General features: G+C 44.2%; 1 pseudogene across 1 annotated transcript in view; it reads left to right on the forward strand.

Moving 5' to 3' along the window:
* Positions 1-4,580: 4,580 nt before the first annotated feature.
* LOC147729622 (uncharacterized) overlaps positions 4,581-20,973 on the forward strand; it is a 98,239-nt pseudogene continuing 81,846 nt past the window's right edge. Inside the window, exons 1-2 of the transcript XR_015308338.1 lie at positions 4,581-4,640; positions 15,380-15,506. The product of XR_015308338.1 is annotated as an uncharacterized LOC147729622 (transcript). The remainder of the gene's footprint in view (positions 4,641-15,379; positions 15,507-20,973) is intronic.

Consider the following 20,973-nt stretch of genomic DNA (forward strand, 5'->3'; position numbering starts at 1 on the left):
GGACCAAGGAGGCTCTGTAGCTATCATCCTCCTTGACCTAAGTGCCGCCTTCGACACTGTGAGCCACAATGTCCTGCTGCACGGACTTAGCAGCCTGGGAATCTCAGGAAAGGCAATCACCTGGTTCGAATCTTTCCTCTCCGACAGCTCCTTCCAGGTCTTTGAGGGTGACTGCACCTCTCCTAGCAAACCTCTCGGTTGCGGTGTACCGCAGGGCTCTTCCTTGAGCCCTACGCTATTTAACATATACATGAGTCCCCTAGCTGTGATCGTCCACCCCTTCTGGGTAAAAATCATCACTTATGCGGACGACACTCAGCTAGTGGTGGCTCTCAATCCACCGCACACTACTCCCAATCGCTTGAAGAGCTGCCTAACAGCAGTTACTGAGTGGATGACATCGTCCTGCCTTAAACTGAATGGAGAAAAAACCAAGCTCATGCTCCTAGGCGACCCTATCAACACCACCATCGAATCACTGTGGCCTACCAGCCTGGGATCTGCCCCAGTGCCTAAAGACACAATCAAAAGCCTGGGCATCTGGCTAGACAAGTCCCTCAATTTTAACATTCAAGCAGCCAAACTTTCAGCCACCGGCTTTGGCCTACTTAGGCTTCTGCATAAAATCCTTCCCTTGTTATCCTTCCATGCAAGACAGATAACGGTCCAGGGTCTAATTCTGTCTTGCCTGGATTTTGGAAACACCCTCTACCTAGGGGCCCCCCAGGCCACATTGAACAAACTCCAGATCGTTCAAAACTCTGCAGCCAGAACCCTCCTTCAGATTCCCCGCCGACTTCCGGTCAAACCTAGGCTGAAGGATCTCCACTGGCTCCCCATGAAGGAAAGAGTTGAGTTTAAGGCAATGTGAATCGCCCATCGAGTATTCTGATTAATGGGCACTGGCATCAACCAAACTTTGATGACCGCCTACCACCCTAATAGACAGCTCAGATCTGCATCCCCCTTCCTCGCTGTGGTGCCTTGGATCAACAGAGCCAGATGTTGGGTTCGCTCGTTCTCCTATAACTCGGCTAGGCTCTGGAACTCTGTTGTATCTTGAGTCTCCCTGCTGCTCAGCTAGAATGCATGTGTTGTAGAATGTTGGATGAGTGGAATGTTAGTATGTTATGAATGTCAGTTGAGTGAGGGCTGAGCAGCAGGACAGCTGCTCCTGATGGGGTTATCTTTATAACTTATCTAACTAACTTAAATAAAGTAACTTGACCTACCTTACCTGAAGAATCCATCTTCCTTTTGAGTACAACATTTTGGCGACGAGGATGGGATCTTTGGCATCTTGATAAGACATTACCTCTCTGTCTGTTGGAAATGAAAATGAAATTTTAACAGAGCACAAGAGATTAGCGCTGCAACTGTGGAAGAAGATAATATCAGCGCTGTGTGATTAACACTATCACTATGTAAGAGAGAATAAAACTGTCGCAAGTCTGAAGAAGTTAATGTAAGAAACAATGTCTGTTAAAAACGAAATTAAATCTTTGATAAGCCACTAGAAAATAGCGATGTGACCCTTGATAAGGAAGGTAGAGCCTTGGCAGAGCAGTTTGCAAAGCAGAAGTGACTGGCGCTGTGTTTGTTGAAGAGGGAAATAAAACTCTGAAGAGCCACTTTGAAAAGCCAGTACAAATTAGCGCTGTGACTGTTGGAAAAGGAAGTGAAGCTTTGGCAAAGGAGATTTGCGCTGTACAAAAGAGAGAAGAGGAAAAGCTTTCACAAGGCGGAATGAATTAGCGCTTATGGTCCAATATGTTTGATTGACGTTTTGGCAGTGTATGATCGTTACCATGGAAGAAGAAATCGGCACTTTGCTAGCAGCGGGACTTTGAGCATTATTTGAATTAGCTCGAGCGGAGAAGCGCGAGCCGACGTCTCACTTACTGTTCGAATTTTCAGCTCGGCAGCACCTTTCAAATCGAGCCATCACTTGTGGAGAAGCTTGAGGCTCCCGTGGAATCCGGTCGGCAGTAGAAGGAGAATGCAAAGGTAAACGTCACAAGGAGAAGCGGAAGTGATCTAATCACGCTACGTGGTTGCCACCTTGAACCGGTGTTACTAGGCAACCCGTTTTCAGCGGAGCGACGTGACATGTCGGAGCGATGTGACATGTAGAAACTCTACTTTAATTGGAACCGGGCGCGTGGTAATGAGCGCTGAAGTGAGCAATGCGTTTTGGGTGGTACAACGATCTCAAATCACAACCCGGTGAGGCTGTAATTTTTTTTTTAGACTCTGCCTGAGACGTATCGTTTTTTTTGATCAGAGGAAACACCTTAAAGAGAACTAACGCGATATTTAACCAAAACTGCTCGTTTTGCAAAGTGTGTAACTTTTAGACTCTACCAGGAAATAAGTAATCTGCAATGGAGATTTATGCCGCTGCGGACACCTTCATGAGACAATTGTCGCTTAATTTAATGTGTAGTGCTATGTAAAGGGTGTTTTTGAGGATGGGTGTAGTTTACTGCTGTGTGTGAGTGGAGATCTAGGGAATGTTTCATATTTTGTTTTCTGTGTGAGTACTGGTTGTTTCACATTGGGTGTTGTCACTTGGTTGTTAGAGGGCTTTTTTGGTGTTGGTGATCATTCACTAGGAGTTGTTACACAATTAGTGTTGTGTGTGTGTTGTGCTCAGTTGTTGGGCGACTCATTAACTCATGTTGGTAGTGGTCATGTAGTATGTGGTGTATGAATGAGTTATGTAAGAGCTTGTTCATTTGTGTGAGAATGAGTTATGTAAGTGCTCGTTCTGGTGTAGGAATGGGTTATGTAAGTGCTCATTCTGGTGTACGAATGAGTTATGTAAGTGCTCGTTCTGGTTATGATTGAGTTATGTAAGTGCTCGATCGGGTGTATGAATGAGTTATGTAAGGGCTTGTTCATTTGTGGAGAATGAGTTATATAAGTGCTCGTTCTGGTGTAGGAATGGGTTATGTAAGTGCCCATTCTGGTGTACGAATGAGTTATGTAAGTGCTCGTTCTCGTTATGATTGAGTTATGTAAGTGCTCGATCGGGTGTATGAATGAGTTATGTAAGAGCTTGTTCATTTGTGTGAGAATGAGTTATATAAGTGCTCGTTCTGGTGTAGGAATGGGTTATGTAAGTGCTCATTCTGGTGTGTGAATGAGTTTTGTAAGGGCTTGTTCATTTGTCTGTAGTGTACACGTTGTCTGTAGTGTACACGTTGATTCCTGTTATTTCGTGCTATGGTTTGTTCGTGTGAGTGCTGCATGTTGTTCTGGTCTGGCCAACTGGTATGATGTGTGGCATTTCGGATTGATGGTGTATGATGATGGATAGCGCTTTATTTCAGGGATCTTTCGTGACGTTCTGCTCAGACTGTGGTGTGTGAGATGAGGCGTTACATAGTGCCTCGGGTTGTTTTCTTTTGATGTTTGGTGAATCGTGGTTTAGCGATTCAGGATGTATCTTCTTTGTAAGTTCATTGGTAGAATGGTGTTGCATATTTGCATATGTTTTATTTGTGCATTGTTTTAAGTTTGTGACTACGTGTACTTAACATGTGGTCATTATCTTATTTGTTTACTATGCAATTCTTTCCCCTATAACGAAGGGAGATATGTTGTATCTTGAGTCTCCCTGCTGCTCAGCTAGAATGCATGTGTTGTAGAATGTTGGATGAGTGGAATGTTAGTATGTTATGAATGTCAGTTGAGTGAGGGCTGAGCAGCAGGACAGCTGCTCCTGATGGGGTTATCTTTATAACTTATCTAACTAACTTAAATAAAGTAACTTGACCTACCTTACCTGAAGAATCCATCTTCCTTTTGAGTACAACAAACTCCCTCCCCCTCCAACTGAGATCAGAGCCTAAACTACTTTCGTTCCGCAAACACTTAAAAAGTCTGCTTTTTAACAAACCAGAATAGCTTACAACTGCACTTTCACAAGCTTTTGTCCGTAGCACTAGGACGCCTAAGGGTAGCTACCGCGCTTTATAAATGGTCTTTTCATTTCATTTCAGGGAGATAGGCCCAGTGCGCTGTTTATAGGGAGGGAGATAGAGCTGTGTGTCTCTGAACTGTTTACAATACTATGTAAGGTGGGTCTCTGAACTTTTTACTATACTATGTGGGGTGGGTCCTCTGTATGGTACTGGCAGTATGCTTTTCACGTGTGTCTCTGTGCGAACTTCCTTCACTTTCCTGTAGCAGCTAGCTGGAGTATTTGGTCTGCTCTATACAGGAAGAGGTGTGTGTCTAGGCTTCTGTTCTCGCTGCTGTTCATACAGAGGAAGTGCACCCACTGACCTTTGCTGGTGCGCAGGCTGGTTTATATCTTGTTTTATCGAAAATAGAATGAATGAGCCGTGTGTGGGTGTGGTGTGTAGAGACACCCGTTCCTATTCTATGTGTTTTTAGAGAGTGAGCTTTTTGCGCTAGTGTTTTTTTCTCATCTACAATATTCATGTAGTGGAGTGGAGCACTGTTCGTGTCTGAGTTGTTACCTTTTTTTGTTTCCTTTTGCCCCTAAGGAAGGAAGAGCTGCGCTTGTCTCTTTGTTTTCCTTCACACTCATTTATTTCCATTTCAGAGATACTATAGCCTGTGAAATTACAATGAAATCCAGGAAGAATTTATACCAGCAGGATTTAAAGGTGAGTAATAGCCTGTGAAAGGTAGGTTTGCACAAGTAATTTTTACAACACAAATAGCATAATAATTGAACCATAGCATATTTTATTATAGCAAAGATGAAATGGAACCAGTATAGAATCAAGTCTACTTTTAATCCAGCACCATGCTCAACTGACAGATCAATGTTCAACTAAGGATTTTTTTAAATTATGTTCTATGTGCCAGGTTAGCGCATCAGTGAAACAAAAGAGACCAAGCTGTCTATAAGAAAAACAACACAATAAAGCTTCCCTCCTGAAGATAGTAATACCTACATCGAAGAGAAGAATGAACTTACAAGAGTAAACATTAAGGGATGTAATTAACGAGGTGGAAATCCTTCTGAAGGAAATCAAACAAGACAAAACGACTACCCAGAAAATGGAAGTAAACATAAGGTAGTTAATACCAAATTAGTTTTCCAAGAGCCTTTACCATTGTGTTTAACTCTGCTAGCATTAGTGTCAGTATCTGACAGAAGAGTATACCCTTGGGAATTGACACAGATGTTAGATAATATGGAAAAAGACTCACTGCGACCTCAACTTACTTGATTCTGAGTATCAATTCTCAACCAAGTGGACCCACTCAAGACATTACTAGAGATATTTTTCCTCTGACATTTCACAGTCCACCCGACATTCCAAAGTCAGCACATTATGAGGATTGTCCTTCACCACCTTTAGGTTTGCCAAATCTTTATTCGTCATTGTTGACCCAATCAGGTTTTACAAATCTCACCCAATCATCTGAATTGAAGTCAGAAATCAGTGCATTTTATACAGTCATGCTTAACAATTTCTTGTGACTATCCTGGTCACAAGCCATTATATTTTTGGAAATATCATTTTGAACTACCATGAATACAAATTAGTGACTCTGCCCCTTAGTAAACCAAATGGGGTCACAACTATATTTGGGTGTTAAACTGGTACTAATGAGGTGCCACCAAATCCCAGAAACTCTTAACAAGTGTAAAAATGTAAAAATAATGAATACAACCAAAACATGTGCAGCATAATTTGGCACAATTTACTTAACCCGGCTGTATAATTTCGCCTAACCCTGCTGCATAATTATAGCCATTATTATTATTATTATTATTATTATTATTATTATAATAATTAGATGTTGCTAACACCAACCCCCACCTCATCACATTCTCGTTTTCTTCATGTACTTTTAATCAGACTCGACTAGCACAATATTTTTCTGTATAATCTACCAATATTTTCAAATGGTCCTGCTCACAAGTTGTATGTTATTATTCCAGAAGCACGACTTTAGCTCCAGAAACTCAAGATTTCACCAGATGTGGGCATCTGTGTTTTGCGTCCGGATAATATATAGAAGCATTTGAAAACTTCTTTGTGGGTAGTGTGTGAAAAAATCAATGCCTTTGTTCGAGCCGGCTGTAGGGTGACTTAGCTATCCTGGCTTACTCCCTTATTCCCTTCCTACCTATGAAACCTGTGTGCTCCCGAAGTGATTATGTTCCGATTTCTAGCTCAGGATTTGAGGGAGTGGCGGAGTCACTGTGCTGCTTGTCTGGGGCCGTCGATGCTGATCAAAGTGGTGCGATACATCAGCTGCACTCCTGTCTGTCAGATGTGAGGGTCAAATTACTACTTCAGACTGGCATACTGTCTCCTAGGAGAAGAGTAAGCGAGTCTCGGGCCGGCGATGCTGATGAAAGTGGTGCGATACATCAGCATTGCTGCTGTCTGTCAGATGTTAGGGTCAAACCATTGGAAGCTAAGCACCTATGAGTAAAAGATGGATCTCTGGCAGATCCAGAGGCCGCAAGCTCGGAATCAGGACCTGAGAAATGCAAAGAGGTGCCCCTAATAGCCGCAGCCAGGGACACTAACTAGCTTTTTGGAAAACAGCGAGGAGCTGAGAGCGTGGGAACCAGGCACAATAAGTACAGTGGGAGAAGGGAAACGGGGACACAGAGGAGTGTGGGGGGCGGGCACACGGAGACAAGGGGGCTCCCGCGGCAAAACGCTGTGGGAGTGAACATTTTCAGAAGAGGTAGGACATGCACCTACCTTTAGCCATTTGCAGGCTACGATTAGAAAAAGACACATGCAAAAGCCAACCATATGCGTGTGGGGAGTCAGACCCACACAGAGTAGTAACAAGAAGCCTCGCAGAGCAGCACATGCGCGCTGCGCTAGGCTCGACCTAAAAATCGGTCACCACACTTGTGGCTCTACTAACACAAGCGCATACTGAGAATCACTTGGCATGTTTTGGAATGAATGTGAAATATCAAGAGTGACCACCTTCTACTGCTACCCTGGCCATGGACCGGGAGTGATGAGTGCCACGCTCGCCTTAATCATCCTATCACTGTTACCACACTCCTGGCATTCTCTTGACCATCTGTCTGATATTTTGTCAAGCTATTTCTTGGTGTTTTTCATGAGCAACTCGAATAATTATTTTCACGTATACCTAACGGAGGCACAGATTTAGCTCCGTTAAACAATAACAATACTGCCACTCCCAGTTCATTGGCCACATTTCAGAATGATACTGTTTCTGGAGAAATACATGTCTTTACTGGCCGACCTTACACCTCCCATTCTTCAACTCTACCATTGTACAGATCATTTTTTTCAGCATTTTTCCAGTCTTCTTCAGAAACATCTGTCGGAACTGGAGAAGTGATTTTTCATAAGGAATCCACTACTTTAATTTTCTAATTTGTTGCATAGTTGACCTCTATAATAAAAACCTCCAAATCTAAAGGTAACCTTGAAAGACAGTCAGAAGTCCCATTACATTTTTTAGGCACATACTCCGCAAAAACCAATATTCTCACAATTTAGAAGTTAATCTTACCATCTAGGTGGTAGCATTTCAAATCGCACGAGGAGATGAAATACCAGCGATGGGCTTGTGGTCAACTTGTAGAAAAAAACAATTACCCTACACATAATTGTGGAAATGTAACACCGCCCATAGACATGCCAACAATTACCTCTCAATTATTGCATATCTCTGATCTGTAGCGTTCAATGTCCCGTACGTAAATTAAGCCTTCTATAGGGAGAGCACCAACCACAACATACAAACTAGTATCCACTGTTATCACATTTCCTACGCAATAAACTTTGAAAGTTGGTGCCTCAACAATAGCCTTGACTTGCTCAGAGGCCCTTTGTTGTACCTCTGACCACGAAAATTAAATCTTTTCCTCAATAACAGTCTCATAGGGTCCATTTTCTCATCAAAATTACTAATAAATGTATTATAATATTTTAAGACCAGTGAAAGATGAAAGCTTTCCCTTATTGTCTGGAGGCGGAACTCTCTTAATTGCATCAAGGATAGCTCAGAGAGAACACAACGGACTATTACCTTAATTGAACCCCAGTATAGATATCAAGACCGTTACCTACGGATCGCCGTAAATAATTGGAGGACGATCTGGATACAACAGAGAAAACTATTCAATGAGAAATACCCGTTTTTCGTGATCGCCGAATGTAATTGATAGACGGTCTGGTTGCTACGATGAAAACGCACAGAATAGGAAACGTCGAATCAAACTAACCACCGGAGGCGCAATTCTGCATGCAATGGTGATTCGTCATCCCAGATGAGACCATAACCAACGTAGTTCCATGGTGTTCGAATAACGAAGGGAACAGAGGCGCAACATCACTACCCCTCCCTCGTCCTGAAGAAGAGCCGTCAGAGACCCATAACTAAGGCGTCAACAGGGTGGAAACGTCGACGAAAAACATTAGAGGACCAGCCAACAGAATCCAACATCACAGCCAATTAATATGGCACGCTGGATTCAATAACCACTAAACTATAGACTGGCCCCAGTGATTCTCAAATTCCTTCCTTTCCCATATCCCTCACTTATGTGTATATAACTCACAGATTATTATGTCACTCAGTCACAATATTTTCACGATATGTCACATTTTACTTAAATGGATGCGCCGTTTATTGTGATTAATTTCTATGCATAACTAGAGGGTCTCAGTGAAAATTCAGTGAAAATTAAGCCATGAATGAAAAAATAATTCAATGATTAAAACGTTTATTGACTCTCTTTCTTGTTTGGATTTGCACTTCGTAATTTTGTCTGGCAGTCATAATAAGCAGTATAATTATGTCTGAATATAGATTGAAACATGTGTATAGGCTCTGAAGCAATCAGATTCATACCCGACAGAACCGTTGTTGATATTAATACAAACTAAATGGCGTCAAAAAAGCGTTGAGCTATTTGGAATCGTAAGTCAATAACAAATGATGATAATGAGAGCGTAGGTTCAGAGTGGAAAACTATTTGGCTCCTATCAGGGTAGTAAATAACTCATTTATATTTGGAAAGGCATGACAATCAATAATATTTGCAGTGCGAGCACTGAGGTCCTCACATACTCTCAAATTGTCTCCTTTACCTCCTAAATCTATTGGAGGTAACCATTCAGATGTCCTCTATCCTGCCTTCCTTGTAAATTGTTTTCAATAGAATCTTCAAATTGCTTCTCACACTCAAAGGAACAGAACTCAATTTCTGTTTTACATGCACATCATCATTTTTATATTTAATTTTATGCGAGAATCTCTTCAATAACACCAAATTCTTAGAAGATACTACTAGAAAGTGCTCAATCAACCAACTTCCCTGGTCAGTCTCATTATCTACTAGAATTTGTTCTTTGCTCCTGAGATTTAATATATTCTCCAATTTCCACAAATCCTCCCAACCTAATACATTAACTCCCTTAGAGGCCACAGATAACTTTGTCTGCTCTCCTTTCTATAATTTCAGTTTCACCCTGGCAAAACATACAATCTCAATCATTGTACCATCAAATGCTCTGACAAAATGTTACTGTGCTACATCATTTTCTACAATCAAAGCCCCTAACTTTTCTTAAAACAAATATCTTGTAATTATTGTCCAATGAGACTCTGAATCTTCGATTGGAGTTCCATGTTTTTTCCTAAAATCAGAACTATGAACTTGGTTGGAAACAAAACGTGTAAATCACTCACTATCTCTCCTTGCTGCTCCTCAAAGCCTTTAAGAAGCAAATCACCTTTTTGTCTTCTGAGACCAATAGCCGGACCTGTTTGAATTACAAGAATCATTTGATTGTTCATACTCAGTCATAAAAGCCACTCCCCTTTCTTAACTTTAGTATTTTATCTATATCTCTGCCCCTTAGCAGAATGACCCAATTTATCACAATTCTTACACTCCTAACCAATGACGGGACAACATATTGAAAATGCTAAATGACTATTACTTCCACATTTGTAACAAGCCAAGACTTTATTCTTATTTTAAAAAAAAAATAATCTGTGTGGTTACGACAAACAATCAATTGAATATTCATGCACACTTTCTTTTCTTCATTGTCAGTCCGCATCCACCTCTCAGACTGCTCAGTAGTTTTCGCAGCTGCTATGGCATCTTGTAATTTGGAGTCCAAAAATCCATAACTGCCCCCGAATTTTCTTACTTCTGATATTGTCTAAAATCAGGTGTGTAATCATTTTATCTTCCATGACACCAAAATGACATGTCATTGATAATGCTCTCAATGCTGTTGAAAATTCCACTTTAACACTTTGCTCTAGTATAAAATTTGTACTTAACTAATACTACACTGACACTTTGGTGTAAAACTTGCCTCCATCCTTAACATAACTACTTCAAGCTCATTAATGTTCACTTATGTCACTAGAGGATACACCTTTGGTAAAATGCAGTTAATCACCTGTCTTTCAATACCCAAAGTATGCAACAATATATTTCTCCTTTTCACGGATATTTTTTCTGCTTCAATAGATTCAAATGAGGTTAAAAATGTCTCCTTCTATCTGGTCCATTGAACAGGAGGTTCTCTTAAACTGGAAAAACATGGGTGGTGGGTTTGAACTAGGCCTTTATGTCTAAAAAAAAATAAAAACACGCAAACTAAAATTACATTTACAAAGATTACTATTAACTCAATTAAAAAAAGTAGTGAAAACCAAGAAGAGAGAAAAGAAAACTGTCACATTGATGTGTAAACTACATTCAGATCAGCTTGTATAAATAAGTGGGTCGACATCACAGATTTGCTTCCATAATCCCATCAAAATACATTGAGGAGAGGGAGGACATTACTTTGTGGAGAGGATGTGGCCTAACTGCTAGAGCGGTCGACCTCCAAGCTGGGGAACAGGGTTCGAGACTCAGCAGAGACGCTCAGCAGCGTATGATTCTGGGCAAATCACTTAATCTGTTGTTAAATTGATGAGCCACACATCAAATAAGTGGAAAGTGGATTTAATGCAAATAGCAGAGCAGGTACACAGCCAGACAGGTTAGCAGTCAGGGGTAACTGACTACATTAGAATACAGCACATAGGAACGCTCTGAGCAGAATGTGGAATGAACATAGTTAAAGCAACATCACATAATTACACATCATAACACATCCCCCTTTGAACAATAAAGAAAATAAGGTTATAACTTGTGCCCAACACCACCCCCCATCAAAACAGAAAGGAAAAAAAAAACATTACAAAGGAAAATTCTCAGAAATGTAATCTGCTAACCACACGGGAGGCTTTTTCTCACGCCTAGGGTTTCTGAAAGCATGAACCTCACCATCACATGCAGAACTTGAAGAAGTAGAAGCACCCAAATCAGACGAAACCTGGCCAGAAATGTCTGAGACAGGACAGCTGGAAGTGTTGGACGTCTGGAATGCATCGGAAGCTTTAGGACAAAACAAATCCTCTAAGTCAAACAAGTCAGAAGACTCTTGAGAGGAAGCTAGACAAGGAGGGACAACCTGAGGAGGTGGACATTTAGCAATCCTTTTGAGGTTCCAAACACGTCCATCAGAAAGGCGAACAGAATTGTTTAAAACTTCGACAATTTGCATAGGTTCATAAAAACTACTTTCCTCCTTGGAAGGCTTACCAGGTTTCTTGACCCTTACCCATTGACCAACAACCAAGCTAACATCTTTCACCTTGTGCTTTGAGTCATACAACATTTTGCTTTTAAGATGCGAAGCTTGGCTCCTTTCCTTAACAACATCTTCAGACCAATTGACCACATTGGACTTAAACAACCATCCTGGAGTAAACTTGGTACGCGGATTCCTGCCACGCATAAGTACAAAAGGAGGAAAACCAGTAGCCTCACATATAGAGGTTCTGTAAGACCAAACCATTTTTAAAACTTGAGTTTCCCACTCCTTACTCTTACCAGACATTTGAATTGTACTTTTAATGACACGGTTAAACCGCTCAACCATACCATTACTGTTTGGATTATAAAGAGCAGTAGTCTTGTGCTTGATACCAAGTGTATCAAAATACTCTTTAGCCTTATTAGAGGTAAATTGGACACCATTATCACTAAGTAAAACTGAAGGGATACCTTCTAACGTGAAAGATGTATCTAAGAACTTTAAGACAGTAGTAGTATCAGCTTTGCTCACAACCTTTACACAAGGCCACCTAGAAAATAAGTCCATCAAGACCAAAATGTATTTTTGCTCACTGCCAACAGGACCCATGATGTCAATGGCCAAATGTTCCCAAGGAGAACTAGGTGCAGTCATGTTGCCCATAGGAGGCTTACAGACAACTAGAGATTTGTCAGCAGTTTGGCATAACCTACAGTTCCTTACAAACTGATCGATTTCAACATCCATACCTGGCCACCAAAAAGAGGTTTTAACTGTACGTTTAGAACGGACTATGCCAAAATGCCCCTCATGGCATAAGGCCATGATGGACGACCGCAAAGTCTTCGGAGGTATGACTCTCTCTCCAAACCAGATGCTGCCATCTTGAACACTTAATTCTAATCTAACATCCCAAAAAGGCTTCAAAGGATGCTTACAATCAACTTTCCTCGGCCAGGACCCAGCTAGATGGGATTTTACTAAACATAGCTCTTCATCTTTCACATATTCATCAACCCACTTTTGCTTCGAAATGCCTGCACCATCCATGTCTTGTACATAGGCTACCTGAAAGGAGTTCCACAATTCATCCTCACATTCATCGAGTTGCTTAGGCATTCTAGAAAGAAAATCGGCTATACAATTCTCTTTGCCAGGTACGAATTCCACATTATAACAAAAATCTTGCAGTTTAATAGCAAGTCTGGCAACTCTCGCTGAAGTGTTAACAGTACCTTCAGTAGTCAGGACTCTGAGTAATGGCTTGTGATCACAGCGCAAAGTAAACTTAGCACCCCATACAAAAGCTCTAAAGTGATTAACAGCCCATACACATGCCAAAGTTTCTTTTTCAATGGTTGAGTATTTTTCTTCTGTGGGCGAGAGTGACCTGGAAGCATAAGCAACAATTTGCTCCTTACCACTCACACCAACTTGGGACAAAACCGAACCCAAACCTTTAATGCTGGCATCTGTGGTGATAATAGAATGAGCATCAGGATTAAAACTCTTTAAAGAAGCTATATTGGCAATGCAACTTTTGATGTCATCAAAATCTTGTTCACATTCTACTGACCAAGCAAACTTTGTCTTGTTCTTTAACAGCTGTCTTATATTATATGTTCTGGTCGCAAAGTTGGGAATGTATTTTGAACAAAATTCGGCTAAGCCAATAAAGGATCTGACATCATCTTTTCCCTTGGGGGAAGGAGCACACCTGATAGCATCAACTAAGTTGGGTTTTGGTTTAATACCATTACAATCTATAACGTGCCCTAAGTAAGTTACATGATCACTGGCAAAGGTGCATTTGGTGTATTCAACAGTTAACCCTTTGTCGTTAAGGATGCTCAAAACTTCATTTAAGGTATTGTCATGATCTGCCCTTTCCTTTCCAAAGATGAGGATGTCATCCTGAAAAAACTTTGTGTTTTTAACAGTGGAAAACAACCTGTGCATTAAACGCTGGAAAACAGCTGCGGCCGAAGCCAAACCAAAAGGCATCCTTTTAAATTGGTAACAACCCTGTGGGGTTATGAAAGCAGTGTATTTCCTGCTGTCTCTAAACAAAGGGATCTGATGGTACGCAGATGATAAGTCGATTGTAGTGAACCATTTAGCCCCGTCAAGCAAAGCTAACATCTCATTGATCTTTGGCAGAGGGAATTGATCTACCACTATATTATCGTTTAAGTGGCGAAGGTCCACACATAATCTTAATTTACCATTGGATCGTTTCACGACCACCAAAGGGGAAACCCATGCAGACGCTTCAAACGGTTCAATTATGTTGGATGAGACCAATCTCTCAAGTTCCGTAGCCACGTCTTTTCTTAGAGCAATTGGCACACTTCTAACCTTATGGATCTTAGGTGTGGCAGAGTCCTTCAAAATTATTTTGTGTTCGAAGTCTTTCAACTTGCCAATTGTCTTTGAAAAGACTGCAGGGAAGCTTTTTAACAGTTCCCATCCTCGTCGCCAGATGTTAAATTGATGAGCCACACATCAAATAAGTGGAAAGTGGATTTAATGCAAATAGCAGAGCAGGTACACAGCCAGACAGGTTAGCAGTCAGGGGTAACTGACTACATTAGAATACAGCACATAGGAACGCTCTGAGCAGAATGTGGAATGAACATAGTTAAAGCAACATCACATAATTACACAACATAACATCTCCCCATGAAACGTCCGTCTGTAACGAATCTGGTGCTCATGTAAAGCACTCTGATACCTTCGGCTCAAGTTTGCTTATAAAACTCCGTAAAATAAAAACAATTATGAACTCTGATGGCCTTGGATTCAAGTGTGCGCATCTCAGTAAAGGTGAGCAGACATCGAAGCTTGGTGCCTTGAATATTAATTGAATTATCAATGTTTATGAATGTTGAAATTAAGTAAACGCAGTTGGTGATGTTATCGTAAAGCGGTACTTGTAAAGCAACCAAATTTATCTCACCAATGTTTATTGCCCATTGACAATACCAGCATACAGCCACATGATTAAATACAAACTGCCGAGTGGCAACCTTTTCCACACAAACCTCTCAGATCAGTGTTTTCTCTTCGTTTATGCCCAATTTATAAAAAAATCATTAATGCGCAATTATTCATGAAGCGGGTGACGGCAATGATAAACCAAACATACCTTTGTCAGAGAAAACAGCATTTCTTTCCTTCATAAGTCCTCTTTCATTTCAGTCTTCTCCACAATGCAGGCGTGCATGAATGCTGTAATTGAATAAATTAATATTGTGTGAATCATGCTTGCTGTAATCCACTTCTTGTTGTAAATTCTCAAACACACCTACTTCTCATCCGAAGGCCAACACAAAAATGTCTCTTTGTGTTGAAGAATACAATGACCAAAACCTGAATTCGAAAGCACTTGGGGGTAACTGTGCACCTTACTCGCCCCTGTGCTATGTTGGTTAGTTTATTCTGCTGCCACTTTATCTATCCGTAAACTTCCCAGGTATTTAATCATTGCTTCCTATTGACATTACTGGGGCAACAGAATACAAGATTGTCTATGTCATGTGCACTGATAGAATACACCGGTAGAACATTCAAAATGCATGGATTCGCTGCACTCATTCACACTGTCATGAAAAGAAGGCACAAACTAAATATAAAAGCCAGGTAGTTGCTAACAGTACCACAATTCACTTGTGGTTATTAAGATTTTCTGATGTTATGCATTTTCGATTCAGTATGAATTTGCACCAGTATTGTGACTTATCTACTCTGGCACTTTTTGCCTGCAGCCACCAGGTACATTCCTTGATATTGTTGCTTGCTTTTCTGAAGACGAGTGGAAGCTTTTGCATGAATGGCAGAATGAACTTTTCAACAACGTGATGAAGGAAATTCACCATGCCTTGACATCCCTAGGTATGTTTACATTATATTTGTTTTTCTAAAAGTAACACAAGCTGTTGCACACCCACTCTATGACCAAGTGAGGACTCTTACTTTACAATTAGTTTGATTTCACATTAAGAAATCCTGACAGTAGCCAGAAAACTCAGCATTTAAGTAACTTCCAGCAGTGACTTAGTTTGGGAGCCTTGAACTCGTCCAGCACCACATTTACAATTCAAAGCCGGCAAACCTTCCTTTTGCACCTCAGAGCAGCTGACTAGCTAAACAAGCATTTGCAATGCAATAGGTCTCGCATTAGGAAAGTTTGAGGTATTGGTATTGTAAATGACAAATATTTTATTTATATGTTGGTTTTGAAAATAGCAAAATTAATAGCTTTGTCATTTACAATGCCAATAGTTTTAACTATCGCAAACGCGACACCTATAGCATTTCTAATGCAATATGTGTTGTATTTACATGACTTAGATGTATTAATATTACAAATAACAATGGCTTTTATTTTTTTAAATAATTAATACTTAAATGAAAGTTATTGTAATTTATAATGGCAATAGCTTAAACTTTTGTAAATAACTTTTGGGAAGATTATGTTCAGTGTATTATATTGTGAGGAAAATCCAAGAACAGAAGTGAAATATTAACATCTTTTTGTGACATTTGTAATAAATCTTGAAACATTGAGAGAACATATTAGAACCAGTTGTTGTTGAATGGTTGCACAGAGTGATGCTGTGGCGTTCAGTGGTGCTGAGGCGTTCAGTGGTGCTGAGTGATGCTGTGGCGTTAAGTGGTGCTGAGTGATGCTGTCGCATTCAGTGGTGCTGAGTTATGCTGTGGCATTCAGTGGTGCTGAGTGATGCTGTGGCATTCAGTGGTTCTGTGGCGTTGAGTGATGCTGTGGTGTTGAGTGATGCTGTGGCGTTGAGTGATGCTGTGGCGTTGAGTGGTGCTGTGGCGTTGAGTGATGCTGTGGCGTTGAGTGGTGCTGTGGTGTTGAGTGGTTCTGTGGCGTTGAGGGGAGCTGAATGATGCTGTTGCGTTGAGTGATGCTGTTGCGTTGAGTGATGCTGTTGCGTTGAGTGATGCTGTTGCGTTGAGTGATGCTGTTGCGTTGAGTGATGCTGTGGCGTTGAGTGGTGCTGTGGTGTTGAGTGGTTCTGTGGCGTTGAGTGGTGTTGTGGGGTGCTGTGGCATTCAGTGGTGCTGAGTGGTGCTGTGGCGTTCAGTGGTGCTGTGGCGTTCAGTGGTGCTGTGGCGTTGAGTGGTGCTGTGGCATTGAGTGGTGTTGTGGGGTGCTGTGGCATTCAGTGGTGCTGAGTGGTGCTGTGGCGTTGAGTGGTGCTGTGGCGTTGAGTGGTGCTGTGGCGTTGAGTGGTGCTGTGGCGTTGAGTGATGCTGTGGCGTTGAGTGATGCTGTGGTGTTGAGTGATGCTGTGGTGTTGAGTGATGCTGTGGCCTTGAGTGATGCTGTGGCCTTGAGTGATGCTGTGGCCTTGAGTGATGCTGTGGCATTGAGTGATGCTGTGGCATTGAGTAATGCTGTGGCGTTGAGTAATGCTGTGGCGTTGAGTAATGCTGTGGGATTGAGTAATGCTGTGGCGTTGAGTGGTGCTGTGGCGTTGAGTGATGCTGTGGCTTTGAGTGATGCTGTGCCGTTGAGGGATGCTGTGTGCTGAGTGGTGCTGTTGCGTTCAGTGGTGCTGTGGCGTTGAGTGGTGCTGTGGCGTTGAGTGGTGTTGTGGCATTGAGTGGTGTTGTGGGGTGCTGTGGCATTCAGTGGTGCTGAGTGGTGCTGTGGTGTTGAGTGGTGCTGTGGCGTTGAGTGGTGCTGTGGCGTTGAGTGGTGCTGTGGCGTTGAGTGGTGCTGTGGCAATGAGTGGTGCTGTGGCGTTGAGTGGTGCTGTGGCGTTGAGTGGTGCTGGGGCGTTGAGTGGTGCTGGGGCGTTGAGTGGTGATGTGGCGTTGAGTGGTGATGTGGCGTTGAGTGGTGATGTGGCGTTGAGTGGTGCTGTGGCGTTGAGTGGTGCTGTGGCGTTGAGTGGTGCTGTGGCGTTGAGTGGTGCTGGGGTGTTGAGTGGTGCTGTGGTGTTGAGTGGTTCTGTGGCGTTGAGGGGAGCTGAGGGAATCTGTGGCGCTGAGTGATGCTGTGCCATTGTGTGGTGCTGTGGCATTGAGTGGTGTTGAGTGGTGCTGTGTTTTTGAGTGGTGCTGTGGTGTTGAGTGGTGCTGTGGTGTTGAGTGGTGCTGTGGTGTTGAGTAGTGGTGTTGCGTTGAGTGGTGCTGTCGCGTTGAGTGGTGCTGTCGCGTTGAGTGATGCTGTGGCGTTGAGTGATGCTGTGGCGTTGAGTGATGCTGTGGCGTTGAGTGATGCTGTGGCGTTGAGTGATGCTGTGGCGTTGAGTGATGCTGTGGCGTTGAGTGATGCTGTGGTGTTGAGTGGTTCTGTGGCGTTGAGGGGAGCTGAGGGAATCTGTGGCGCTGAGTGGTGCTGTGGCATTGAGTGGTGCTGTGACAATGAGTGGTGCTGTGGCATTGAGTGGTGCTGTGGCGTTGAGTGGTGCTGTGTTGTTGAGTGGTGTTGAGTGGGGCTGTGGGGTTGAGTGATGCCGTGGGGTTGAGTGATGCCGTGGCGTTGAGTGATGCCGTGGCTTTGAGTGATGCCGTGGCTTTGAGTGATGCCGTGGCTTTGAGTGATGCCGTGGGGTTGAGTGATGCCGTGGGGTTGAGTGATGCCGTGGGGTTGAGTGATGCCGTGGCTTTGAGTGATGCCGTGGCGTTGAGTGATGCCGTGGCGATGAGTGATGCCGTGGCTTTGAGTGATGCCGTGGCGTTGAGTGATGCCGTGGCGTTGAGTGATGCCGTGGCGTTGAGTGATGCTGTGGCATTGAGTGATGCTGTGGCATTGAGTAATGCTGTGGCATTGAGTAATGCTGTGGGATTGAGTAATGCTGTGGCATTGAGGGATGCTGTGCGCTGAGTGGTGCTGTGGCGTTGAGTGATGCTGTGCCGTTGAGGGATGCTGTGTGCTGAGTGGTGCTGTGGCGTTCAGTGGTGCTGTGGCGTTCAGTGGTGCTGTGGCGTTCAGTGGTGCTGTGGCATTGAGTGGTGCTGTGGCATTGAGTGGTGTTGTGGGGTGCTGTGGCATTCAGTGGTGCTGTGGCGTTGAGTGGTGCTGTGGCGTTGAGTGGTGCTGTGGCGTTGAGTGGTGCTGTGGCGTTGAGTGGTGCTGTGGCGTTGAGTGGTGATGTGGCGTTGAGTGGTGCTGTGGCGTTGAGTGGTGCTGTGGCGTTGAGTGGTGCTGTGGCGTTGAGTGGTGCTGTGGCGTTGAGTGGTGCTGTGGCGTTGAGTGGTGCTGGGGCGTTGAGTGGTGCTGTGGTGTTGAGTGGTTCTGTGGCGTTGAGGGGAGCTGAGGGAATCTGTGGCGCTGAGTGATGCTGTGCCATTGTGTGGTGCTGTGGCATTGAGTGGTGCTGTGGCGTTGAGTGGTGCTGTGGCGTTGAGTGGTGCTGTGGCGTTGAGTGGTGCTGTGGCGTTGAGTGATGCCGTGGCTTTGAGTGATGCCGTGGCTTTGAGTGATGCCGTGGCTTTGAGTGATGCCGTGGGGTTGAGTGATGCCGTGGGGTTGAGTGATGCCGTGGGGTTGAGTGATGCCGTGGCTTTGAGTGATGCCGTGGCGTTGAGTGATGCCGTGGCGATGAGTGATGCCGTGGCTTTGAGTGATGCCGTGGCGTTGAGTGATGCCGTGGCGTTGAGTGATGCCGTGGCGTTGAGTGATGCTGTGGCATTGAGTGATGCTGTGGCATTGAGTAATGCTGTGGCATTGAGTAATGCTGTGGGATTGAGTAATGCTGTGGCATTGAGGGATGCTGTGCGCTGAGTGGTGCTGTGGCGTTGAGTGATGCTGTGCCGTTGAGGGATGCTGTGTGCTGAGTGGTGCTGTGGCGTTCAGTGGTGCTGTGGCGTTCAGTGGTGCTGTGGCATTGAGTGGTGCTGTGGCATTGAGTGGTGTTGTGGGGTGCTGTGGCATTCAGTGGTGCTGTGGCGTTGAGTGGTGCTGTGGCGTTGAGTGGTGCTGTGGCGTTGAGTGGTGCTGTGGCGTTGAGTGGTGATGTGGCGTTGAGTGGTGCTGTGGCGTTGAGTGGTGCTGTGGCGTTGAGTGGTGCTGTGGCGTTGAGTGGTGCTGTGGCGTTGAGTGGTGCTGTGGCGTTGAGTGGTGCTGGGGTGTTGAGTGGTGCTGTGGTGTTGAGTGGTTCTGTGGCGTTGAGGGGAGCTGAGGGAATCTGTGGCGCTGAGTGATGCTGTGCCATTGTGTGGTGCTGTGGCATTGAGTGGTGCTGTGGCGTTGAGTGGTGCTGTGGCGTTGAGTGGTGCTGTGGCGTTGAGTGGTGCTGTGGCGTTGAGTGGTGCTGTGGCGTTGAGTGATGCTGTGGCGTTGAGTGATGCTGTGGCGTTGAGTGATGTGGCGTTGAGTGATGCTGTTGCGTTGAGTGATGCTGTGGTGTTGAGTGATGCTGTGGTGTTGAGTGATGCTGTGGTGTTGAGTGATGCTGTGGTGTTGAGTGATGCTGTGGTGTTGAGTGGTTCTGTGGCGTTGAGGGGAGCTGAGGGAATCTGTGGCGCTGAGTGGTGCTGTGGCATTGAGTGGTGCTGTGGCATTGAGTGGTGCTGTGGCATTGAGTGGTGCTGTGGCATTGAGTGGTGCTGTGGCATTGAGTGGTGCTGTGGCATTGAGTGGTGCTGTGGCGTTGAGTGGTGCTGTGTTGTTGAGTGGGGCTGTGGCGTTGAGTGATGCTGTGGCGTTGAGTGATGCTGTGGCGTTGAGTGATGCTGTGGCCTTGAGTGATGCTGTGGCCTTGAGTGATGCTGTGGCCTTGAGTGATGCTGTGGCCTTGAGTGATGCTGTGGCCTTGAGTGATGCTGTGGCGTTGAGTGATGCTGTGGTGTTGAGTGGTTCTGTGGCGTTGAGAAGAGCTGAGGGAATCTGTGGCGCTGAGTGGTGCTGTGGCATTGAGTGGTGCTGTGGCATTGAGTGGTGCTGTGGCATTGAGTGGTGCTGTAGCATTGAGTGGTGCTGTGGCATTGAGTGGTGCTGTGGCATTGAGTGGTGCTGTGGCATTGAGTGGTGCTGTGGCATTGAGTGGTGCTGTGGCGTTGAGTGGTGCTGTGTTGTTGAGTGGGGCTGTGGCGTTGAGTGATGCTTTGGCGTTGAGTGATGCTGTGGCGTTGAGTGATGCTTTGGCGTTGAGTGATGCTGTGGCGTTGAGTGATGCTGTGGCATTGAGTGATGCTGTGGCGTTGAGTGGTGCTGTGGCATTGAGTGGTGCTGTGGCGTTGAGTGGTGCTGTGGTGCTGTGGCGTTGAGTGGTGCTGTGGCGTTGAGTGATGCTGTGGCGTTGAGTGATGCTGTGGCGTTGAGTGGTTCTGTGGCGTTGAGGGGAGCTGAGTGATGCTGTTGCGTTGAGTGATGCTGTTG

The sequence above is a fragment of the Lissotriton vulgaris genome, chromosome 2_1, assembly GCF_964263255.1.
Source record: "Lissotriton vulgaris chromosome 2_1, aLisVul1.2, whole genome shotgun sequence".
In the NCBI taxonomy this organism is placed as follows: Eukaryota; Metazoa; Chordata; class Amphibia; order Caudata; family Salamandridae; genus Lissotriton; species Lissotriton vulgaris.